Source organism: Crocuta crocuta, unplaced genomic scaffold (genome assembly GCF_008692635.1).
Source record: "Crocuta crocuta isolate KB4526 unplaced genomic scaffold, BGI_CrCroc_1.0 scaffold382, whole genome shotgun sequence".
NCBI lineage: Eukaryota > Metazoa > Chordata > Mammalia > Carnivora > Hyaenidae > Crocuta > Crocuta crocuta.
Window position 1 is genome coordinate 4292783 of NW_027531873.1, and position 27598 is coordinate 4320380.

Sequence of the window (27598 nt, forward strand, 5' to 3'; positions counted from 1 at the left end):
AATCATGATCAGCCAGGCCAAGTAGCTTGCTCAAATCCTTGAGTTATTGAATAGCAGAACTTAAATGTAAACCTGGGTCTTGCCACAAAATACCATTCTGTCTTTCATTGCTAAAAGCACCACAGTGGTGGCAGCAGCAGGGATCAAAGCTAGAGAACTAAAGGGGAGGGTAAGAGTCTAAGACAGAGCCAGGCCCACTCAATCTCTATCTCTTCCACTCTCTTTCTCTTCTTTCTGCCTTCTCCTCATTCTAGACCATTCCTGGCATAGCTCTAGATTCTCAGGATACTGATGAGCTGGTGAGAAAGATGAACACAGTCCTTGATCTCCTACAGCTATATACTAGGGTAGATTATAGAGACTGACAAAGTAATTTCAAGCTTGATATAATTATTAAAGTTATTTTGGAAGCATCTTAGGAGATATTGGAAGATGGCAGTTGTTGGAGGGGTGGAGATCAGCAAAGGCCTTGTGAAGATAGTAATATGTGGGTTGAAATGTGAAGGATAAGAATAATTTAGCTATACCAAGAGTTGGGGGAGCAGTTGTTTCAAGCAGAAGAAAGTGCTAGAGGACAAAGATGGGATACATTCAAGAGTGTAATAAGAATGGCTTATCTTTCCAAAATGAAAGCTGGAGCTTCCCAGTTTTACTTCATTAAGGGCGGTAGCCTGTTGCAGTAGGGAGGAAGTCGTGAGTCCTGAGTGCTTAGGAAAAGCTATCACATGGAGAAATATGTGGATAGTCACACAGGCTGGTGTGATTACAAGCAGTTGAGGGAGGCAGAAGCAGAAAGTAGAGGTAATGACACACGCAAATGAAGGGCTGAGAAGGGACATTTAAGGTTAAGTAATTTGATAAAGAAAATCTCCAACTGCAGTGACAGCTCTGACTTTGCTGGTTTTGAAATTACATTTGGAACAAGGATACAGTAAAATTGTAAGAAAGCCACTCTGCACTGGCAAAGAATGTACTGAGTGACAGTTGGGCATGTGATCAAATCCAATCTCCCCAGTTCTCCAATTATAAACTGTCTTCCTAAAAGTGTAGGTAGGTGGGCTGATTAAAGTACATCCTCTAAAAGAGCCAAATGCTTCCTCCAATGTTTAAACTCCAAGCGGGTCCTTTATCACAGAACACTCTCTGTATCAAATATTAATCAAAATAATTTCATTTTGTAGATTCAATACTTAAAGCATCATCTCAGATGTTGGATCATAGTCTTTAAAGCTGGAAAAAATAGTAAATTCATCACTCCTTCCACTCATTGCATTCACAGATGAAGGAACTGGAATCCAAAAAGGATAAGTGAGTGCTCAGCATCACAAAGCTAAGTTATAGTAGCTAAACCAGAATATTGCATTTTTCTTCATAAAAGTAAAGAAAAGCAGATTGATACTGAGCTACCACTTTAACTGAACTGTCCACTGATAGTATATAGAACTTTTCCTGACATTTTGTCCCTTGACAAATATTTATTTTTCTGGCTTTTACCTCTAATGAAATCTCCATACTAAAGTGATTGTTACTATTAGAAATTTGGATGGCATCTCATTAAAAGTGAGGAGAGTGTTTGTAAACATGGCAAATGGAATTAACTGTGGGTCATGGAACATCCCAGAATCACTGTGCTCTCCTTTGTGTCATGGCAACATGCTCCACAAGCTTCAAAATCATAAGATAGTAGCATGCTTCCCCTCTTTTTCATTCATCCCAGGCTAAGCCCCTGCTTTGACCTCAGTTCTATACGGATACAAAGGGTTGGAGGCAGAGTTTAGAGACACACTCTAGTCTTAAGAAATTTACCATTTATATAATTTGGTAATGAGTAGACAAAAAATGGACATTTGTGGGCATCTGGGTGGCTCAGTCGGTTGAACATTTTGGTTTTGGCTCAGGTCGTGATTTCATGGTTTGAGTTTGAGCCCTGTGTTGGGCTCTGTGCTAACAGTGTAGAGCCTGCTTGAGATTCTCTCTCTCTCTCTCTCTGCCCCTACCCCATGCTCACTCTCTCTCAAAATAAATAAATACATAAACTAAAAATAATTTTTAAATATATTAAAAAATGGACATTTGTATTGAGGACAAAAAGGGCAATTAAAATTGCTAGGAGAGTTGGAAGCAGTATTTCTGCAGTACAGCCTTAACGATAAAGAAAAATGAGACAACCAGCACCTGGTATCTATATCTTTTTCTCTCTTTGTTAGGGAGGAGAGAGCTGAAAAGCAACTGGATAAAGCCAGCCCAGAAGGTTCTGCTGGGATCTGACTTGAAGTTAGGAGGGGGCTGAAGGAGCTTATCAGAGCTTTTCCTATTTTCAGGATTCAAGTTACTCCATGTTTTTTAGTACTAAGACAGGAGCGAGTGATAGAAATGGGATATATCAGCTACACACAGAGGTTATATGGAACCGGTGGCCAGGAACACATTAGTAAGTGCTAGGTAACTTCTGCTTCCTGGGTGTACTGGCAGGTACTCAATCATGGCACTCTTTTCCCCTCTGAGGCTCAGAATCTTTCTCAACACGACTTTTAAGCTAAACCCTAACAATTGATTGGAGTTAGTGCATGAGATGAAACCGAGTTCCAATCCTAGTGCCAAGTTGTATGGCACATAGTGAAGGAACATCAGTAATGCTTGGAGTATCCTCTGTGGCCCAACATAAGAGATGCCATGAGCTGGGTTTTAAAGGATAAGTACATTTTAGGTAAGAGGAGGGTAACCTTGGGAAAGAGTACTATAGGAACTAAAGTGTAGAGGCAGCAATGAATATAGCTGTTTTGGGGAGATTGAAGATGCTGACCTGAATAGAGGAACAAGTATGTGTGAGGAGTAGGAGGAAATGTAGTTGGACAAGAGTGATTGTGCCAAACATTCCGAATTTGTTGTGATAAGAAATAGAGAACCATTACAGGCTAGTGTAGAATTGCAAGTCTCTTTAATGCCAGGCTTAATAGAAAACAGCTGGATTCTTCTATCCTCTGCATTCAGTTGGTACATTCATGAGAAAACAAGTGTGAAAAAAGGCAAATGACATCTTAATACTATTATGAAAATAGCTTTGACCTCATGAATTCACCTGAAATGGTGTCTCGGGTGGCTGGAGAACTGCTGTTCTTGACTCTGCTAAGGAGAAAGAGAAGTTAAAACAAGAGCGGTGACAGAATTAGACATATATTTAAAAAAAATAGTTTGGCTGGCATGCTGTGAAAAGATTATGGGCAGACAGTCACACAAGTAGAAGTAACAGACTCAGTAGTTGGCTTTATCGTAGTCCAGGGGCTAGCCTAATGGAATGGGGATGAATGTGTGCCTGGTTGGATGTGTAAGAGATATTTTATTATTATTTTATTCTATTTTATAGTATTTATTCATTTTTTAAAAATGTTTATTCATTTCTGAGAGAGACACAGAGCATGAGTTGGGGAGGAGCAGAGAGAGAGACAGAATCCAAAGTAGGCTTCAGGCTCTGAACTGTCAGCACAGAGCCTGATGTGGGGTTCGAACCCACAAACCATGAGATCATGACCAAAGTTGGATGCTTAACCAACTGAGCCACCTAAGCACCTCAAGAGACATTTTAAAGGAAGAATCAGTGGTTCCTGAGTCAAACACTTCCTCTTTCTGTTGTTACTGAAAAGAATAAAAGAAGAATCAACAGCATTTTTTTCCTAAAAATTAGGTAACCCTAGTCTACTGTATTAACACAGTAACTATTTTGCTTTTTTATATTAGTTATCATGCATATATGTTTTTATAAGATTTCAATCAATATATATTTTACCCTGTAATATGCTATTTTAATCTATCAAATATGTATGTGTATATATATACATATACATAAAATTGTCCATATTTCTATATAATTTTAGTTTTGAAGCACTGTTTTCTTTATTTGTTGCTATGCCCTGATTTATAGAAACTCTCTCCAAGGTTAAAATTTCCATCATTTACATTTTCTCCTCTTCTAGATAATGCTGTTGGTATTCTCACAAATGTATGTTTTCACGTGTATTAAATCATTCTGTGTTTAAGATGGATTCTTAGGTGTAACAAGGGAGTCAAAAAGTACTGCTTGCTTTTTTGTGAACTTTCAAACTTTGGAAAACTTTCCTCTAGGTATTAAGGACTATCCACTTCAGGAAGAGAAATAGATTCGTTACTTCCAAGTACTCAGGCCCTAAACCTTGGAGTTATTCTTGAGGAAAAAGGGTGAAGGATTTATAGATGTTCTTTGTACTAACCTTGCAATTTTTCTACAAATTTGAAAATACTTAAATACCAAAAATCAAACAAATCTTTTTCCTGAGGCAAAGAAGCCAGACATAAGCACCAGGAACATAGAGACACTCAGAACATGGGTGAGTTTCTCATTATTTCATATCCTACATCTAGTCCATCAGCAAATCCTATCAGTTCACTTGAGAAAATAAAATATAACCAGAATCTGCTATTCCTTCCTATCTTTACCACTAACACCCTGCTTTAAGCGATCTCCTCTCTTACCAGAGTATTTCAATAGCCCCCTACCCCCACCCTGTCTTCTTGCTTTACCCCTGTATCTATCCTCATGCGATTCTATTAAAGGTACATTAGGTCACATTATCCCTCTGGTTAAAATCTTTTAAGGTCTTCCCATTTTAATCAGAGTCAAAGCCAAAGCTCTTAAAGTCTATAAGTAGTCTGTAAGTCTATAAGTCTATGATACTATGATTAATTATCCAAAGTGGAACTATTTGGGGGCAAAATATACTACTAGTAATTCTGTCCAGACCACAGCTCTGAATGTGAACTTCCAGGTATATAGGCACCCTTCTTCTTAAAGTTTTTTTTTATTATTTATTTATTTTTGAGAGACAGAGTGTGAGTGGGTGAAGGGCAGAGAGAAAGGGAGACACAATCTAAAGCAGGCTCCAGGTTCCCAGCTGTCAGAACAGAGCCTGATGAGGGACTTGAATTCACAAGCCATGAGATCATGATCTGAGCCAAAGTCAGACACTTAACCAACTGAGCCACCCAGGCACCCGTATAGTCACCCTTCTTAAGTGGTCCTATCTGTACTTTCCTCCTATTACCTCTTGATCTTACCTTTATCATTTTCTCTGTCTCCACTCATCCCCTTGTGCCCCACAATGACCCTCCTAATTGATTCCCTAACACACCAATATGATGCTTTTCTTCCAGACAGCTTCACAGTTCATTCCCTTTCTTCCATCAGGTCTCCTTGTAAACGTCACCTTATAGACATGCCTTTCTGAGCATTATATATAAAATAGAGTCCCCTCTTCTACCTACTCCAATACGTCCTAGTCTCCTTAACCTGCTTTATTTTCTTCATAGCACTTGTCATCCTCTGATATACTTGGCTCTCTGTATATTGTTTTGTCTCTTTCCACTAGAATGAGTGCTCTATGAAGCAAGGAGATTGTTCTGTTCACTGTTTATTCCCAGCATTTAAATAGGACCTGGCACATGGCAGGATCTCAGTGAATATTTATCAAATTAAAGAATGTGAGATGTTCAGCTGGTTGGTTGGACCTATAGCCAGCAATTGCAAACTCAAGGTTCCATTTCTGTTCCTAACCCTGTAGAGTCAAGTTCATATCATAGGGTGGTAGCATCTTTAGTTCCTTCTATTCTTCATACTCTCTTGCCCAAATATATACATACTTCTGTGTTTTAAGAACATCTGAGGCTTGCCTCTCTCCTAAGCATATCTAATTGAATAATCTGTGCTTCTACATAAACCTTTTCAATATATAGTCTTCCTTAAAAGTATGTTATTGTAACAAGCAAACCTCTTTTTAGTTCTTCAATTATTTTTTTTAAATCAGGCTGTTTTTCTAGGGGCCTTATGGAAGCCACAATCACTCTTTTAACCTCTTTGTCACATTCCCTAGCATTCTACTTCATGCCTCTTATAGAGGAAAGGAATGCCCTGATTTTTCATGCTATGGTATATTTGTAATATTGTTCTTGTCTTGAATATTCTTAGAGACTTCTGGTGGTCCTTTGATTCTTTAAAGCTCAACTTAAGTAACTCCATCAAATGCCTCTTTTGACTCAAATAAGCAGAGTTGAATACTCCTTACTTTGTGTCATCAGTGTTATTATATATATGATATACTGGCCCTATTCAGTTGCAAATATTTCTAAAATCTCTCCCCCATTAGACAATGTACTCTTTAAGGGCAAGGACTACACAGCATCCTCTTCGCTTGACAGTATCTGGCACACAGTAGACAATACAAGGTCAGAGAAAGTAGAAATAACATGTAAAGATGGCTCCAAGTTCTAGGAATAATAGAGGTGTTTTATTTATTTATTTATTTATTTTAAAAAAATGTTTAAATATTTATTTTTGAGAGAGAGAGTGTGTGTGAGTGGGGAAGAGGCAGAGAGAGAGAGGGAGACACAGATTTTGAAGGAGGCTCCAGGCTCTGAGCTGTCAGTGCAGAGCCTGACGTGGGACTCGAACTCATGAACTGAGCCAAAGTCAGATGCTTAACTGACTGAGCCACCCAGGTGCCCCATAGTAAACGTGTTTTAGCAAGCCATGATTTTTAAGTCTGATGCACCTGAAATATGCTATTTCTCTTTAATACTCTTTGATGCTGAAGAGGTGGCATAGAACACAGAAGAGCTCACCTTTTATATAGTCCTTGATTTCATTAGCATATATAACACTTGCCCTTATTGATCAGACATTTTTGTTAGATGGCTTTATTTGCTGCTGTTTCTCCTTCATGGTTCAACAGTTGATATTTCATTTTCCTGGTTGGCAAAGTATTTTTAGTCTCTAACCTTTGCAAAATGGTATACTATATATATCCCTGAGAAACAAAAGCCTTAGAATATAACATGGTCTGTAACATCCAATGTGAAAGACAGAGGGGCATTGTGGTAAAGCCAAAGGATTCGTGGCTAGATAGAGTTAGCATCAGGTCCTGGCCTTATAATTTTCTTGATGTGTAACTTTGGGAACCTCTGAGCTTTAGTTTCTTCACCTATAAAACAGAATAATTTCAGTTACATAAGGTAGATATAAGAACTTGGTATAGTGCTTGGCATATAAGCCATTGAATACATGGCTATCCCATTTTTTTCAGGGAGCTTGGATTTTAATGAGAAGACAAAGATCATGCCTGAAATATTTAGAAAACAATCATGGCACTGTGCAACTGAGAAAGTTTGTGGGATACAGTGGTCAAGAAAATTTCCCCAAAACAAAAGGACTAATTTCTTTTTAGGAGGAGGAGGAGGAGAAGGGGGTGGGGGAGGAGGAGGAGGAGGATCTCAAAGGGTGAGTAGGAAGGGACTAGGAGACGGATTATTCCAGGGAGACAATGAATGAATAGTTTATGGGAGTTAGGTGAATAGTCATACATCCAGATGTAATAGTAAGACATTTAAGCCTTGTCTAGTGTATGGAAAACACAGTCTGTTGCTGCTATTTTTGCTATTTCCCTTGGTGAGGACATCTAAGGCTGACAGTGCAGAGTACTGGATCAAAGACAGAACAAGTGTAGAGAGTACTAGATTCACAGCCTTCCCTGGATCCTTCAAGGCTGCCCTTGGAGCTTCCTTGTCCCAGTGCATCAGAGCTGTACACTCTTCCAGCTGTCAGGCCAGATAGAGAATATCGGTGCTAAGGATCTGTGGGACTTCCCTTCAGCCTGGCCTGGTTAACATACAGAGCCAGGCTGTGCAAATGCTCTTTGTGGTCAGCTACATAAAACCTTAGGGTAAAGGTAAGCGATTGGAGAATATCCTTCAATTCCTACTCAAAAGAGACAGAGATAAACTTATACATGCATGTGGAAAAATACAGCATTAAGCTGTTCTCTGCAAGATTGAAAAGAATAATATATGAAAGCATTTTTTAGCACAAGGCAGTGTTGTAGCTCATGAAGTTTATCCAGAGCTCTGTGATCTCTGGGAACAAATTCTAAACTTAGGTTTGACTGTTGGTTCATGTTCTCAGGTATAACCACTTATATATTTACCCTTTGTGATCTATGTCCACAGTGATCTGCTCTCTCCAAGAACACTAGTCAGATCATCTCCAGGTTTGAAATGCTGGGACTTTTTCTCTGTTCTCAGATTCTTTGCCTGAGCTGCCTTGGTTTTTCTCTCCTTTGAAATTCTCTTTTGGAAGTTGATCATGTACCTAGTGTTAAAGCTTTTGGTTGCTTTTCTTACAGTTATTTGAAAGTAGGGAATATATCTTATTCTTTTTCCTAACCTGCCCATTACAGTAACTTCCATGTACAAATATTTGAACTGATAGATGGCTTGGCTCTTCACAAATGAGTCAAGGAGTTCTATAGTGAGTTATGTTGATTTTGTCTTTCTAATTTGCACTCGTCACAAATTTCTGATGGGCCTCTTTTCTAACTTGTCCCTTTAATTACTGTCGCTACCAACATAGACTGTGCTTATGACCACAACGTCATCTACAACTTTGGAAGAGAAATATTCTTACTGGTTTGTTATTTCTTATAGCAACACTGAGCCATTAGTAATGACAGAGTTGAAGGAGAGTTTTGGAGCACCTGTGTCTCAGGAGCCAATAGAATTATAATCTCACACACAAAAAAATTGCAACCTCACATCAGTTGATGACTTTAGGTAAGTCATTTGTCTTTACCCTTTTTGAGATGAGCAAACAAAGCACAGGTAAATATTTGCCCGGGAGGTTTGTCACAAGGGTTAAATGAAGAAATATTTGTGAAAATACTAGGTAATACATGAAGTGCTGTATAAGTTGATTTGATGATAAGTTGCTCAGGTCCCACACTGGACTATGTCTTAAAATGGAGAAAATTCAACAGAGAAAATATAGGAATGAAAAACTGTTCAAAGTACATTTTGACATAAAATGTATATTATTTTCATTAATATGACTTGATTTTATGGGGGGAAACTATTGTTAGCTTTAGTCAACAATGTCTAAAGCATTTTCTTTAGATATGTGAATTGGGATTATAGAAGAAAGTATTCTTTGGTTGTATAAACTTGGAAAATATTGAATTGAAATTCATCAAGTTTCTATTCTGACATATCGTAGACCTTTGAGTATGCCAATTTTGTTGAGAAATTCCCCCCAAAATTGCTTGTGTGTGTGTGTGTGTGTGTGTGTGTGTGTGTAGTACATCTTGCTATGTTTCCTAAACATTTATGAACATGGATTGCCCTCCCCTTTCTTTTTTTACACAGAGCATCTTGGGTTAGAATTCCACAAAATATATTTTAGAAAATGCTGCTACAGAGAATAGCTGGAACTTTTTTGTGACCCACATATTTAGGTGAAATATAGACCTGGAATAATGGTTTGATAACCACAGGTATAACCTATTAAAGATACTGTATGTTCTTGAAATGTGACTCAGAAGCTTAGTCAAGCTTCCATTTAATTTGGCAGAGGAAGTCATCACTAAGGTATTCATTACCCTCAAGCAAATGGACAGGCTGTAGAGGATATCCAAATGGTCATGATATAATATGGATTAGACTAGTTGTAAAGAATTTCTAGGCTTTTCAATGATAACTCCAATGTAACCAAAGAAATTAGTCCTGCTGACTACCTCTAGCATTTACTTCTCAATACTTGACCTTCTTCACTAGACCTAAGAAACAACTCAAAAGAATATAATTTTATAGAATTTTGGGGGAGGGCAATGTTTTTGCTGTAAAAATCTACAAGATATATAGTCCAATGGAAGTCACAAGTGTTGGGGTCTAAAAGGCCAAGAGTAATATTTGGGTTAGCACGGCTTTTGCTGTACGACTAATAGGAAGACTTCCCTGCCAAGACAAGCTGAGAGCAGTAAAAATTTGAAGAATGGCCACAAACTGGCAGTTCACTGGCTGCATCTAGTTTCCAGATATTTCCTGCTTGGGCCACATGGTGTTTTTAAAATGAGACAATTATACTACAACTGAGATTTATATTTTCTCTTGAAAATGTAAGAGATTTAGCAGTACAGGGCTACATTGCTGCATGAAAATCATCATTGAGAGCTGAATAGCACTTGCCTAATTTAGGTGGGCTGTAGGCTTCCAGTTTGCCATATTACCTACCTCTTTTGTTTTGGGGAATGAGCTACTTATCTCAAATTTTGTTTTTTAACTTGCCTGGCCCTGTAAGGTTTTATAGTTGATGGCCACTGCATAAGAAGTATTCTTCTTTAGCCTAAGTGTCCATCAACTGACAAAAGGATCAAGAAGATGTGGTTTATCTATACACTGGAATATTACATGGCAATGGAAAGAATGAAATCTGGCCATTTGTAGCAACATGAATAGAATTAGAGGGTATTATGCTGAGTGAAGTAAGTCAAGCAGAGAAAGACATAGATACCATATGTTTTCACTTATAAGTGGATCAGGAGAAACTTAACAGAGGACCATGGGGGAGGAGAAGGGGGAAAATAGTTGGGGAGAGGGAGGCAAACAATGAGAGACTCTTGAATACTGAGAACAAATTGAGGGCTGATGGGGGTGGGGGGGAGGGGAAGGGGAGTGATGGGCATGGAGGAGGGCACTTGTTGGGTTGAGCACTGGATGTTATATGGAAACCAACAGGACAATAAACTATGAAAGAAAAAAAAGAAACATTAAAAAAAAGTATTCTTTAGAGTCATTTAGCACTGATGCTTTTTCTAACGATTCTGTTTAGGAATACAAAGAGCCATAAAGTGAAGGAAATGTTTATTTAATTCATCAATATACAGTGAGCCCCACCTGCTAGATTACAAACTTGAATCTTTCCAAAAGATTCTTTCCAAAAGGCTCTTTCCCTTTTGTTTTCTCTTACAGCTAGTGTGAAGCAGAGTGCCTGCCATATAGTAGGCATTCAGATGTTTGTTGGATGACAAAGAAAAGGGAAAGATTAAAAGAAAAAAAAAAGAAGGAAACACAAAGATAGAAGGAAACCACAGAATAGTGAGAGACAGAAACAGAAAAGGAGAAGGAAAAAAAGAAAGGAGGAAAGGGAGAAGGGAAGGTCAGAGAAAGAAAAAGTAACTGTATTAGGTCTAATCTGGGCACTGCATATACAAATATACATAAATTTGTGTTCTCTGTTCTTGAGTTCGTGATTTTTTCTCTTTTACACAGATACTAAGATAGAGATGTCAATTCACTTGCTACAATAATATGAAGATAGACTGGCAAAAGAGCTGTTTTTGCTGTTGAGAAAATGTTAGCGATATAGGAGTAGAGTTAGGGGAGATCAGAATGAGGAGGAGTGTTCTGAGAGCCAGGTGCAATTATGCTTCATTTTGGGGGTTTTTGTGCTCTTTTGCATTCTTATTAGCATTTGTGACTCCTTCTAACCTCCTATATTTTCACGAGACTTAGAGCTTTTTACTAATAACAATATGAAAATAAAAGATGTTGTTAAAGACATATTTTGGTCCCTTCCCTGGCTATCTGACATCTACCCATGTAACTGCTACTTCTGGGCAATTATGAGTTAGAATACAAAAATGTTTAAACTCAAGTTTATTGAAATATGTATTCATGGACCTAGATTGGCCCATGGACTATGCCTACTCATACGTTTTCTCTAGAATGGGGATTAGGGTAGTAATCATTTCTCAGCCCCATGTGCCTCACTGGGGCTAACAATTACAATTACAAGTACAATTGTACGATTACAATTGTACAATTGTACGATTACAATTGTACAAGTACAATTGTACGATTACAATTGTACAAGTACAAATACAATTACAACAAGCCTCTGTAAACCACCTTGGACTTTAAGGAGTCCATAAATTAAAGAAGTATCAACATAAAATACTTTAAGACTGTTCCATTAGTGCTGTTTGACTAAGAAAAAGTGCATTAGTGGGGAAGTCAGAAGGTCAGCATGATGGTCTCCTATTAACACAGATATTTGATGATCTCTCAGACCTGTCTTGCTTCATACTCCAGAGTATGTACTTCCTGATAATTGATAAAACAGGTGTTTGTAGTAGACCTTTTGGGAAGCAAAATTGTGAATGCTTCATTAAAGAGTCCACTGACTGGGATATCTGTCTGCCTTCACGGTCCCTTCTGGGTGTTGGAACCTACATTTCCTTAACAAGCGGTATTCATTCTATGTGTGACAATTCAGACTGTCTTGTTGACTAGAAGGTGTAAGAGTAAAGGTCTCAACAATAGTCACAAAACCACCTTAATGACATTAACAATAGCAAAATTATAATACTTTTCTATCCTTTAAGTGTAGACAATAGAAACTAGGTCCTAGAATTAGGCCAGATTTGAATTTTATTTTATATTTTAAAGATATTTATTTATTTATTTTGAGAGAGATGGGGAGCACAAGTGGGGAGGGGCAGAGAGAGAAGGGGAGAGAGAATCCCAAGGAGGCTCCACAGTCAGTGCAGAACCCCACATGGTGCTAGATCCGACAAACTATGAGATCATGACCTGAGGCAAGAATCAGAGGCTTAAGTGACTGAGCCACCCAGGTGCCCCTAGGTCAGATATGAATTTGAAATTCTTCATTTACTAGCTTTGTGATATACAACCTCTCTAAGCAATGTTTACCTTATATTTAAAATGGGAATCCTTTTTTAAAAAATTCATATTCAAGGTAATTGAGGTTTTTGTTTTTTTAGTTTTTTTTTGAAATGTAGTTGACATCTAATACTATATTTGTTTCAGGTGTACAGCATATCTTGAGTCAACATTATATATGTTACAGAGTGATCACCACAATGAATCTTGTTACCTGCTGTTACCATACAAAATTGTTAAAATTTTGTTAACTCTCTTCCCTGTGCTGTACATTGTGTTGCCGCGTCTTAGTTATTCTATTTGGTCCCCTCTGGCAACCACCTGATCCCGGTCTCTATGAGTCTTTGTTTTTTAGATTCCACATATAAGTAAAATCATGTGGTATTTGTCTTTCTCTGTCTTACTTCACTTAGCATAATACCCCCTAGGTCTACCTATGTTGCATATGGCAAGATTTCATCTTTTTTATGGCTGAGTAATATTCCATTGTATATATAAATACTGTATCTGTATAATTCATCTATTTATGGACATTTATGTTTCTTACATATTGTGACTATGCAAATAATGCTGTAATAAAGCAAGGAGTTCATATATCTTTACAAATTAGTGTTTTCATTTTCATTTTTTACCAGATCATATGGTAATTCTATTTTTAATTTTTTGAGTACCCTCCATACTGCTATCCACAGTGGCCTCACCAGTTTGCATTCCCACCAACAGTGCATGAGAGCTTCACTTTTTCCACATTCTTGCCAACACTTGTTTTTCCTTCTGTGTTTGATTTTTGCCATTCTGAGAGGTCTAAGGTGATATCTCACTACGATTTTCCTTTGAATTTCCCTGATGATTGGTAATTTTGAGCATCTTTTCACATGCCTGTTGGCTATCTGTCTGTCTTCTTTGGAGAAATATCTATTCATGGTTTCTGCCCTTTTTAATTGAATTATTTGTTTTTTTGGTGTTGAATTGTGTAACTTCTTTATATATTTCTAGCTCTTTATTGGATATGTCATTTGCAGATATCTTCTCCCATAGAATAGGTTGCCTTTTAGTTTTAGTTTTGTTGATTTTTTTTCTTTGCTGTGTAAAAACTTTTAATTTGATATAGTGCCAGTAGTTTATTTTTGGTTTTGTTTCTCTTGCCTGAGAAGACACAGATCTAGAAAAATGTTGCTGCAGCTGATGTCAGAGATATTACTGCCTGTGCTCTCTTTTAGGCTTTTTTTTTTATGGTTTCGATTTTCACGTTTAGGTCTTTAATCCATTTTGAATTTATTTTTATGTATGGCATGAGAAGTGATCCAGTTTCATTCTTTTGTATATAGCTGTCCAATTTTCCTAACACCATTTATTGAAGAGACTGTTTTTCCCATTGCATATTCTTGCCTCCTTTGTTGAAGATCAATTTGAACATATACTTGTGGGTTTATTTATGGGTTCTCTATTCTGTTCTATTGATATATATGTCTATTTTTGTTCCAGTATACCATATTGTTTTGATTACTACAGCTTTGTAGTATATTTTGAAATCTGGAATTGTGATGCCTTTAGTTCCTTTCTTCTTTTTTCAAGATTTCTTTGCATATTCAGGGTCTTTTATGGCTCCATACAAATTCTCAGATTATTTGTTTTAACTATGTGAAAAATGCTGTTGGTATTTTGACAGAGATTGAATTAAATCTGTAGATTGCTTCGGACAGTATTGGCATTTTAATAATATTTGTTCTCCCAATGCATGGGCATGGAATATATTTCCATTTGGTTGCATCATCTTTAATTTCTTTTAAAGTGTGTTTTATAGTTTTCAAAGTACAAGTCCTTCATCTCCTTGGCTAAATTTATTCTAAGGTATTTTATTTTTTTTGTGCAATTGTAAATGCAGTTTCTCTTAATTTCTCATTCTTTTACCTTATTATTAGGGTATAGAATATACCTATGAAATATTTGTAGGTATGAAATATACCTATGAAATAAATGCAATAAATTTATGTATATTGATTTTGTATCCTGCAATCTTACTGAATTCATTTATCAGTTCTAGTAGTTTTTTGGCAGAGTTTTAGGGTTTTCTATATATAGTATCATATTATCTTCAAATATTGAAAGTTTTACTTCTTCCTTCCCAATTCAGGTGCCTTTTATTTCTATTTTTGTCTGATTGCTATGGCTAAGACTTCAAGTACTATGTTGGATAAAAGTGGTGAGAGTGGATATCCATATCTTATTCCTAATCTTAGAGGAAAAGCTCTCAGGTTTTCACCATTAAATATGAGGTTACCTGTAGGTTTTTCTTATAAGACCTTGATTATGTTGAGGTATTTTGATGAGGATTTTTTTTTATCATAAATTGTTGTACTTTGTCAAAAGCTTTCTCTGCCCATATTGAAATGATGATATGGTGTTTATCCTTTCTTTTGATGGTGTGATACATTATGTTGATTGAATTGTGACTATTGAACTGCCTTTGCATTTGAGGAATAAATCCCACTTGATGATGGTCAGTGACTTTTTTAATGTATCATTGGATTCAGTTTGCTAATATTTAGGATTTTTGCATCTATATTCATCAGAGATAATGGACTGTAGTTCTTTTTTTATTTTTTCTATAGTGTCTTTATCTGGTTTTGTTATCAGGGTAATACTGGCCTCATAGAATGAATTTAGAAGCTTTCCTTCTTGTATTTTTTTGGAATAGTTTGAAAAGAATAGGTATTAACTATTTTTTAAATGTATGGTAGAATTCACTTGTAAAGCTATCTCTTTCTGGACTTTTGTTAGGAGGTTTTATATTACCAATTCAGTCTCATTGCTGGTAATTGGTTCAATTTTTTTTCTTTTTTACCTGATTCAGTTTTAGTAGGTTATAAGTTTCTAGGAATTTATCCATTTTTTTAGGGTTTCCAATTTGTTGGCATATAATTTTTCATAATATTCTCTTACAATCCTTTGTATTTCTGTGCTGTCAGTTGTTTCTCCTCATTAATTTCTGATTTTGTTTACTTGAGTCTTCTCTCTCTCTTTCTCTATGAACCTGGCTAAAGGTTTATCAATTTTATTGATCTTTTCAAAGAATCAGCTCCTGGTTTCATTTATCTGTTCTATTGTTGTTTTCGTTTCTATTTCATTTATTTCTGCTCTAATCTTTATTATTTCTATTATTTCCTTCCTCCTATTTTTGGAGTTTTGCTTGTTCTTTTTCTAGTTCCTTTTGGTATGGGTTTAGGTTGTGTATTTGAGATTTTTCTGCTTTTTGATGTAGGCCTGTATTGCTATAAAATTCCTTTTTAGAACAGCTTTTGCTGTATCCCAAGGATTTTGGACTGCTGTATGTTTTTTATTTCCTCTTTGATTTATTGGTTGACCTATTCATTGTTCAGTTGCCTTTTATTTAGCCTCCATTTTTTTGTGTTCTTTCCAGGTGTTTTCTTGTGGTTGATTTCTAGTTTCATAGTGTTATGGGTAGAAAAGATACATATTATGACTTCATTCTGTTTGAATTGGTTGAGACTTGTTTTGTGACCTGACCTGTGATCTCTTCTGTAGAATGTTTCATATGCATTTGAAAAGAATGTATATTCTGCTGTTTTAGGATGGAATGTTCTGAATATATGTTAGATCCATCCGGTCCAATGTATCATTCAAAGCCACTGTTTTCTTATTATTTTTCTATTTTGATGACTATCCACTGATGTAAATAGGGTGTTAAAGTCTCCTGCTATCATTATATTACTCTTAGTTACTTCCTTCATGTTTGTTATTAGCTGCTTGTGTATATGAGCGCTTCCATATTCAGTACATATTTATGACTGTTATATATTGTTAAACTGTTCTCTTTATGATTACTTAGTGATCATCTTTGTCTTTTGTTACAGTCTTTGTCTAAAAGTCTATTTTGTGTGATACAACTTTTGCTTCCTCCACTTTCTGCTCACTTTCATTTGCATAATAAATGCTTTTTCATCCCTTCACTTTCCATTTGCATGTGTCTTAGGTCTGAAATGAGTCTTTTGTAGGCAGTACACAGATGAGTCTTGCTTTTTTCTCCATTCTGTCACTCTGTATCTTTTGAATGAACATTTAGTCTATTTGCATTCAAAGTAACTATTGATAGATATGTACTTACTGCCATTTTGTTACTTGTTTTATGTTTGTTTTTATAGTTTTTTCTCTGTTCCTTTCTTCTCTTGCTCTCTTCCCTCATGGTTTCCTGGCTTTCTTTAGTGATATACTTGGATTTCTTTCTCTTTATTTTTTGTGTATCTATTACTGGTTTTTGATTTCTGGTTACCTTTAGGTTTGTATACAACATATTATGCATATAGCCATCTACATTAAGTCAACAACTGCTTAAGTTTGAGCCCATTTTAAGAGCACTAAATTTTTACTCATCCCCTCTCCCCTACATTTTAGGTATATAGTATCATATTTTACATCCTTTTTTGTGTGAATTCCTTGACTGGTTTTTGTAGACATACTTAATTTTTACTGTTTTTGTCCTTGCTACTTTTCCTACTTTTACCTGTTGTCTCTCCTTTCCATTCAGAGTCTCCTTTAACATTTATAAGACTGGTTTAGTGATGATGAATTCCTTTAACTTTTGTTTATGTGGAAAACTTTTATCTCCTTCTATTCTGGATGATAACCTTGCTAAATAAAGTATTCTTGGTTTCAGGTTTTTTTTTTTTCTTTTAGCGTTGTGAATATATCATGCCACTCCCTTCTGGCCTGCAAAGTCTCTGCTAAAAAATCAACTGATAGCGTTATGGGGTTTCCCTTGTCTTTAACTGTGTTCTTTTCTCTTGCTGTTTAAAAAATTCCCCTTGACTACTTTTTTCAGTTGATTTATTTAAGATGGAGAGGAAAAGAGCACATGAGCAGGGATGGGGCAGATAGAGAGGGAGAGAGAGAATTCCTAGCATCCTCTGCACTGTCAGCACAGAGCCCATTGTGGGGCTCAAACTCACAAACTGTGAGATGATGATTTGAACCCAAATCGAGAGCTGAATGCTCAACCAACTGAGCCACCTAGGTGCCCCATAACTACTTTTTGCCATGTTAATTATTATGTGTCTTGATGTAGATTTCCTTAGGTTGATTTGCCGGGGGGGGGGAGGGCTCTCTGTGCCTCCTGAATCTGGATTTCTGTTTCCTTCTCCAAATTTGGGAAGTTTTCAGCTATTGTTTCTTCAAATAAATGTTCTACCCCCTTTCCTCTCTCTTCTTCTTCTTGGATTTCTATAATGTGAATGTATTACACTTGATGGTGTTGCTGAGTTCCATTAATCTATTTTTATTTTTTATTATTCTTTTTTCTTGTCCTGTTAAGCTTGATTGGTTTCCATTACTCTATCCTCCAGGTCACTGATATATTCTTCTGCTTCCTCTAGTCTACTATTTATTCCATCTAATTTATTTTTATTTTCGTTATTAAGTTATTCATCTCTGATACTTTTTTAATTAATGTTTTCCACCTCTTTGTTGAAAGTCTAACTGAAGTTCACTCCTCCTCTTTTTATCAAGTCTATTGAGTATCTTTATGACCATTACTTTAAATTCTCTATCAGGCATACTACTTATCTTCATTTAATTTAGCTCTCTTGCTGTGATATTGTCCTGTTCTTTCATTTGGGACATATTCCTCTGTCTCCTCATATTATCTGACTCTCTGTATCTGTTTTCAAGTGTTAGAAAAGTCAGCTATATCTCCTGCTCTTGAAAGTAGTGGCCTTATGAAGAAGAGGTCCTATAGTATGCTGAAGTAACATGTCTCCTGTTTGCTAGAACCTGGTGCTTTAGGAGTGTCTCCTCTTGTGCCTTATTATTGTGGCTGAGCTGCTTTTGCTCTCCGTCCACTTGTCTACAATGATTCTCTTTGTCTATTGTGAGCAGGATTGGGTCCCTGAGTTGTTGGCAGGCCAGTCTGGAGCTGCATTTGCCAGAGATGCAGTAGCACCAAACTGCAGGGCACTTTCCCTGTGTTGTCATCTGAGAATATTTTGTTGTTGTGCAGTCTGACCAGATGTCTGCCTTGAGCCCACTGCTGGGCTGCAGTTGAACTGGTGTGTGTGGTTACCTTCCCTCTCCCCAAGGTGTGAGTCACTTTGGAGTGGCAGTGGCCCTCCTCAGAGCTGCTTGCACATTGCTAGGCTTGTGGCACCAGTCTGGATGGACACCTGCCAAGGGTATGTTGGAAGGCAGGGGACTGCAGGAGAAGTAAGGGGTGGGATGCATGATGCCAGCAAGGTCTGTGCAGGTTCACTGCAAAAGAGGACCTGTAGCTGCCTGGGAAAATTCCTGCTGAGGTCTGCTGGGTTGGAGGTGGTGGATACACAGAAGCAGGCAGGGGCAGGGTACACTGTTGGCAAGCTAGGTGGAGAGTGTTGGTGCTATGCTGATTCCCACAGGTGTCCGTGTATCTAAGCTGGGGAGCAGGGTAGGGAAATGGTGCCTGCCAGCACTTTTGCTTTTGGAGAATTCTCCCAAAGATCCCTGCGCCTCAAGCACACACTATGATATTAATAAATAAAGTGTTTTTCAAACTGCTGCTTCTGTGCTGTATCTCAATAGGGCTGTTGGTTGTGTTGTCTCTCTGAGGGTTAGGACTCAGTTTCCCATTGCCCCACAGCTCTCCCGGAGCTGAGCCTGCTTATTTTCAAGATTCCAGATACTAAGCCCCACTGATTGTAAGAGCTCATGAAGCCAGGCTCCTCTAGTTTTCAAAGCCAAATGTTAGGGGATTCATCTTCCTGTTTGGGTCTCCCATGCCTGTGGTGTGGGATCTGCTCCTCTTCCCTGTCTGTCCCTGAATCATCCCTTCCTCCTATAGATAGTATTGCAGGTCTGTTTGGCTCCCCACTATGTCTCTGCCCTTCCTACCCTTCCTCAGTGTAGCCTCTTCTCTACATTTAGCTATGGAGAGTGTTCTGCTAGACTCTTGGTTGTTTTCTGTGTTATTTACACTGATGTGGTTGTTATTTAGTTGTATCTGTGGGATGAGATGAGCCCAGGATCCTCCAACTCTGCCATCCAACCAGGAAGTCTGTCTTCTGTCTTTGTTTCTTCTTAAAAATCTGAGATTCCAACTGGTATCATTTCCTTTTCACCTGAAGAATTTTCTTTAAAGTTCCTTGTACTGCTTATCTACTGGTGGAAAATTCTATTAGTTATTAATTATGTGAAGATGGTAGGTGTGGGGTGCTTTTTGTGTGTGTGACATTTTAAAGGTGTTATTCCACTCTCTTCAGGCCTTAATATTTATTGTTTGTTTGTTTTTAAATTAGAACTTGAGTCATAGATTGAACTTTAATAGTTACCCTGAATATAATGTGATCTTCTTTGTCTTACTACTGTAAATATTATCTCTTTATCTTTTGTTTCCAACATGTATGCTTCTACAAACTTCCTCTTCTTGCTCTTCATGTCAGAAGGAGTGAGGGTTTTGACTCCTCTACATAATCTTCTCTACAGAATACATTCTACGGACCCTTTATTCCTTTTTGTTGTTGTTGTTACTTTGTTCAGAGTTTACATTCATTGTCTACAGGAAGACCAGTCTGATTGGAGCTTTATTGACTGAATCAGAAGTGGAAGTTTCCCCTGTACATTTTCATTCCCAGTCAGTCATGATATGGGAGACTTCCTACCTAGTGAATCAGTAATATACCTTGCTTTTGGTATAGAGCAGATAGACCTTAAAATATAAGAACTATTGAGTTACAAATTAGGCTTTTGGTTTTTTTGCTAAACAAAAAATCATAGTAAGTCAATAGTCTTGAAAGACTGGTGTTATTAAAAAAATAAAGAATTTCCAAAATTCTAAAAGCTTCCCTTTACATATCAAGAATGAAGCTGGGGATCTAAGCACAGAATTTTCCAAAAAGCCATAATGTAGAAATATGCAGTATGATGACAACAGCTTTCCTGACTGTGAAAAGGAAATAAAATAAAAGAAGTAGATAGGAATAGAAGAAACTCAGAGGAGATTAGATTAATTTCTTATACAACCTGGGACTCTGAGAATGGCAATAGAATTTCTATGGGTACTTACTCTGCCTATCTTTGCCCTAAAGAAACCAAAGACAGGTGGAGGGAGGATCTAAGTTTATGCAGGTTGGTGCTCTGCATCCCAGCCGTATGCAGAATAGTACCAGAAGTATAAAGCAGCCTTAGAGGAGGATGGTGTTGAAATATGAGCCTGAGATGATGTTCCCAGTTGTCCCTAGCCTGGGCAAGGCACTTGGGAAATGCAGAAAATACTTTCTGCCCTAATCAAGAGGCATGGGATTGCTTTAGAGGACAGATGGTCTGAATACATTTGGGGTTAAGAAAAAAAGGCTGTAGAGTATAAGGAATTCATGACCAGAAGCAATGGTAAAGTTCATGGTTATCAGCTGTGGATCTGCACAATGCTGAAGACTTGGTACAGGCCAATCACACCCTATCAGGTATCAGTGAAGAATGTCCAGAGCTAAAAAAAAAAAAAAAAAAAAAAAAAAAAAAAAAAGNAAAAAAAAAACCAAAGAGGTGTTTTTTCTTTAAAGTGGAAGAAAATTATAAAATGGCAACATCATGTGATTATATGCTACCCTGTACTGACTTTCATTTTCATCAGTCTCCTACAAAGATTAGGCTAGATATATTAAGGACTCAGTATGTACTTGTCAGTTTGACTTGCAAAAATATGAACTGGAAAGCTCTGCACCCTCTTTCCTGCCTTTCTCACACCTTTGACCTAACAGTCTCATTGCTCAAATATATCATGCAGTTTTACTCACCTGAAAATACAAAGATTTTTTTTTTAATTTTATTTAAATCCAAGTTAGTTAATATACAGTGTAATAATGGTTTTAGGAGTAGAATTTAGTGATTCATCACTTATATATAACATCCAAGGCTCATCCTGACAAGTGCCTTCCTTAATGCCCGTCACCCATTTAGCCCATTCCCCCACCTAGCTCCCTTCCAGCAGCCATCAGTTTGTTTTCTGTCCAAGAGTCTCTTATGGTTTGTCTCCCTCTCTACTTTTCTCTTTCTTTCCTTCCCCTGTGTTCATCTATTTTGTTTCTTAAATTGAACATATGAGTGAAATCATATGATATTTATCTTAAAGGATGTTTTTTGGAGCATAATTTGTAATTGCTATTTGCCGCCATTTCTGAAAAAAAAAGTGTTAGTCAAGGTCTGGGTAAATGTATTTTTTTCTGTCCATAATATTCATGATATGTGACCACTTAAAAATGAGGCATATTTGGGGGCGCCTGGGTGGCTTAGTCGGTTAAGCGTCCGATTTTCGCTTAGGTCATGATCTCGCAGTTTGTGAGTTCACGCCCTATGTTGGGCTCTGTGCTGACTGCCAGCTCAGAGCCTGGAGCCTATTTCAGAGTCTGTGTCTCCCTCTCTCTCTGACCCTCCCCTGCTCACGCTGTCTCTCTCTCTCTTTCTCCTAAAAATAAATAAAAATATTTTTTAAAAAAAAGTTAAAAAATGAGGCATATTTGTAAGTGTTATAAAAAGATCTCCAAAATATATTATATGGAAGAAACAAGGGTTTTATTTATTTTATATCTTAAAATAGTTATACACATAAAACTGCACAGAGTGTGTCTGAGGATAAAAGTAGGGGAAGACTTACTTTCCATCTTAAATTTTTCTATACTTTTTATGTTTCTTTTGTAACTATATATACATTGACTTTACAATGAAAAGGTAAAATTCATGTCTTAAGCCTCTTTCTCAGTGTTTTAATGGGAAGAAAAATAAATGTGAAAAAATTAGGTCTTCAATATAGCTTTTTTAATAGTGTCTCCTTTTCATTTTTATTAAATTTTACCTATAAATAGTAGAGCTATTGGAGAAAACTAATCTAGAAAGTTAAAAAAATAATAAACTTCATTCCTACTTTTACATGGATGCCATTGCATATTCCATATCTAGAATTTTGTGTTTCAGTGGCTTGGGTGAGGGATGCTTTCAGCAAAGACAGCAGATTGAATTTATTTTTTATTTATTTTTAAGTACGAAGGCCCACAATCTTCTTTCAAAGAAATCCATAGCAAAAAGATGACAAAATGATTTGGTGAAGGTGATCATCCTGAGAAGATAAATAGACTCTAAAATTGTTTTGTCCTGAAAAATCAATTCTATTTTCTACAGGCTTCGTGGGAGGAAAATCACCTTTGCTGAGGAAAATATTGTTTTTGCCTCTGAGAGGAACAAACCAACATCAGAGGAAGGAAGACTTTTTAAAGTGATGATACATCCCTCCAAATAAGAATGAGCCTTTACAGAGAAATAGGGGACATATACTTAACTTTTTCTGCATTGGATTAAAACCATGCCGTCCTTTATTCTTCTCCCAGCTCCAGGCCAGTACTCAGTTAGATATACAGGATAGAGAGGCAGAAAGCTGTCTCAAACTGTGAAGATAACAGACTAATATCCTGATGAATAAAAACAAAAAACCTTGAAGATGAGACAATAGGAGATAAATGTACAGAAGAAGTATGAGTTGAGCAGATTATCTTGAGTGGAGAGTCAGTATAGCATGTTGTAGCTTTCTTCTCCAAGTCGGGTGACCTGGGGGAGGAACAGTTACTATAGATTTTCTGTAAGGACCAGATTATTCATAGAAGCATGAATAATCCTCCAGAAACTTGTGGGAAAAGACTCGTCAGAGATGTCTGACTTGTGATGAATGAAAGAACCAGTTGCTTCCTTGGGGAGAAGTATCAGAAGAGGAACTTGAGGGGAAGGGATTAGGAGGACTTCAAATATCGAAAACTCTATTCAGGTGATTCAGTAAAAAAAGAATTAACTGTTTGAGCCCTAAAACAAGCTGAGGGTTTGATGGAGAAGGTGGGAATAGAATTGACGTGTATACACATTTTATACTTGCAAGTATTACCTTTGTTTTTCCATTTAATCTTAATATCAATGTGAGGTAGGCGTGACTATCACCTTTTTATAGAGGGAAAAGATTCAGAGGGGGTAAGCCTCTTTTTGTTGTCACACCACTATGAAGTAGTGGAGCCAGCTTCTGACCCACCTTTATTCTGGAGCCTGTGGTTTCTCTTCTATACCAGTCCATCTCTCAGTTACATTGGGGCAAATTTAGGAAGCTCATCACCAGCACATCTTTACGATTTACTGTCTTTTTTACCGTCTCAAAAATTTCTCTCCCATGTACTCCAACTCCAACATTTAAAAATAGTGTGTTACTGAACAAAAGTGTTGTGGAACTTTAGAGATAGAATCAGCTTGTTGGCTTTTGCTAGTGTTTGAGCGAAGACTAGAACCCAGTAATTGGAACTGTTGTGCAGTAATTCTAATTTCCACTAGATGGCACTGTAAAAAATGCTTTGAAAAGTGTCTTGGCTTCCTTATGTGTTACTCACCAGGGAATCCTGGGGCCCAATTCTGAGTGGCTGGCATCCCAGCTTTTACTCAGAGCTCTCTGTTCTGATGCATCCTTTTAAACGCCATTGTTGGGAAGGGGATCATGAATGATTTATTACTAATGGCTCATCATTATTGAAAATTACCAATGATTAATCTTTAAAATCTCCCTTTCTTGGGAGGTTTGCTTCCTTCATGGAGTTTATCCCCCATGAAAAGTAGACATCTGTCCTGCATAACCCTTTTTAATCCATGGGGAATATCCCTGACCTAGATTCATTTTGGAAATTTGGGAAATTGTCCCCAAGTCAGTAACTGTATATCCACTCTGCTTTTAGTAAGAAAGAGGGTGATTCGTGGGCTTTACTCTTTAAAGATATGCCCTTTGTCAAGGAGTCAGGTTAACTCAAGCCAAATTGCCAAGTCTTTCAGACCCAGGCATCAGTTAAAACTATTGCCACAAATGCATATAATCAATGATGACTATTTTGCTAGTTCTAAATCATGTGTGAAGATGGTTTATATTGTTTATTTTCTATATTCTGTAATTTGATTTTACCAATAAAATCAGCTGTCTTGCCTTGGAAACTTTGCCTTGAATGCTCTTGTTTTTCTGTCTGCCTAGATGAGGGAACAGAATGTGCAAATTTCTGTGTCCTGTTCAGATCTCAGCTTAATTATCACTTGTTTCTCTACTCTTGTGTTAGGTTAGAAACCAATGATATATTCTTCCATAACACTCTGTATTCTACCTTCAAAGCATTTTTCACACTAATTAATTATCTGTATGTTTAAAACATGTCTGTTTTCCCTAGTAGATCTGAAGGACTATTATTAGTGCAATAACCTTTTTGTCTTATTCACTAGTGATTCCTTAGAACCTGGCATATGCATGTACTTTACATATAGCTGGTGATAAAATAAATGTTTACTGCAACTGAGATGAATGTGTATTTTAGCTTTTTCTAGTCAGCTGCCTGGGGAATAAGTATCCCTTGATGAAGTGCATAATATATATTTATAAGGTACATTTAGTTTTGAGGGATATGAGAGCCTCACAGGGTTAAGAGGAGACATTCATTCTCTTGGTAATATGATAGGGAAATTGCCTCCTGGACTATATGAATGAGATCCAAAAGGAAATGCTAATCTTTGCGTTATTTGGAGAAAGCACCAAATAAATAATTGTTTCTTGGAACTATTTTATTGTATTTTTATCTCTTGGGTTCTTGATTAAAGTGACAATTATGTAAATGACTTCCAAATTCTATTTGAATTATAGTTTTGGTATGATAAACACATAAGTTCTTATTCTACCACTACTTTTTGTTCTTTTGTTTTTAATTGATGTATTGTTTGTGATGTCTGCAATAGAGACAATGGAGAGAGTTTTATAGTGTATAATAGAAAAAATACTAGGGTTCTACTTGGGGATGTAGACTGGCTACATGATCTTTTTGAAACCACCTGTAGCCTCTGAGCCTCATCTGTGAAATGAGGAGTTTGGTTTACCTGAGTAGTGTGACACACAGCTTTGGACATGGCCCTTAATGATCTCCACTGCTTGTATTCATACCTTTTGTGTAATCCTCTTGCCTTGAAAGTGGGCTGAATCCAACGAGTTGCTCATAACCAATAGAATATTGCAAAAATGATGAGATTTCATCTTCTTAATCAGGTTTGCAATGATTGTGACTTCTGTCTTGTGAGCACATTCCTTCTACCTCTATCTTTCAGGTTTTGATGAAGCAAGCTAAACTCTTTAAGAGACTCACATGGCAAAGAACTTAAGAAGGTCTCTGGCCAAGAGGTCATGAGGAGCTGAAGCCCTCACTGCCAAAGCCCCAGGGAAATAAATCCTACCAAAAACCATGTAAGTGAACTTGGAATCAGATCCTTGCCTGGTCAAGACTTTAGATGAGACCTCAGCCTTACCCACCACCTCAGGTAAGACCACTGCAGCATTATGAGAGACCCTAAAGAAAAGTTTCTAGGTAAGCCATGCCGAAATTCCTGATGCACAGAAACTGAGAAAATAAATGTTCAGTGTTTGAGTTCAGAGGTTTAAGACTTCTATACCCCACAACCCAGGGCTTTCTTCCTTCTGGAGGAGTATGACTTAAAAATTTAAAAAAATATGTGCAGGGGTGGCACTTGTTACCCAGAAACAGGTAACTAATACAAGTGATATTCAAACTGACGTGTACAGCTACCTATCCACAGTTCTCTCCTCTCCTCTCACCCATTCATGCACAAACATGTTTGACACCTGTAGAACCTATAATACCTCTTTCTTTAAGGCTAGTAAAATGAAAATCTCTGATGAGATGTATATGCATATATATATGCAGTTATCAGAGAGGGGCAACCGAGTAATGACAGGTGGGATCAGAAAAGCTAATTATTGATGAGTCATTGGTATAATCAAGTCAACTCTTTTAATGCTTCATTCCTCATTTGACAAATGAGGAGGCTGGAATAGAGCTGGGTTCGCCGAAGCTTGACCCCAGATCAGTAGTATTAACATCACCTGGGAGCTTGTTAAAAAGACGAATTCTCAAGACTTACCACAGATCTACTGAATCAGAAACTCTGGAGATGGGGCCCAGCGTTTGAGGTTTTTACCAGCTCTCCAGTAATTCTGATGCATGCAAGTGGTAGAAAACCACTGGTTCTCTAAACCCTTATAGCTCTATTAATACTGATAACAGTAATTACAACAAATATTTATTGATCATGTGCCAGGAATTCTGAAAGGACCTTATATTGATTATCTCATGTAATTGTCACAATATACTATCAGGCAGATACACTGTGCTTATCATCTTCATTTCCAGGAATATTTCCAATATCTTCACTTCTTAAGGGCCGGGGTAATTTTTTTTTTTCATCTCTAAACTTCTTTCAGCCTTGCATACAGGATTCACAGTTTTTGTTTTGTGTGTGTGTGTTTCTCTGTGTGTGGGAGTATGTGTGGGGGTTGTGTTTCTGTGTGTATTTTATTTAGTTGGTACTCAGTGTTTAAAATGAATAAGTGAATGAATGAACAAATGCATTTATTAATAAAATTAGTAGGAAGGCATAGCTGAAATCGTTAAGTAAAGACTCTCTAGAAGGTAGAGAGATGAAAGCCTAGGGCAAGTTGGATATTCTTATATACTCTTAATTCAGTATTAAGGAGGCACCAATCTGCTTACCTATGAGGCTGGTCTTAATCAGAAGGTAACTAACCTCTTGATTCCTATTGGCTTCAATTTGCAAGCTATAGCTATGGAAGAATTAATATGATATTTATTCATTTTCTCCCAGTGACTCTGAGAGAGAAATTATTTTACAGAAATAAATGCATATCTCAAGGGGACAAACAAGGATTTAAAATGGCATTTCAGACATATTAATCAGAGTAAGTCCTGTGTCCTCCAGAAACTAGAGAGGAGACCCTGAAATAGTTAATAGGTACTGCTTCTCATTTCTTGAATCTTTTAGTTGAATTAGCAAGTTATTTGGGTTTGTCTCCACATCCTTTCCAGATCTGGTCTCCTTGTCAATTAAAGGAACAGCAGGATATCTGTACTGCCAAACATTTCAATAACCAAGTACACATTTAGAGTTTACTCTGAATTTAGCAACATGTTACACATTACTTAGAATTATTGTAATGTTATCA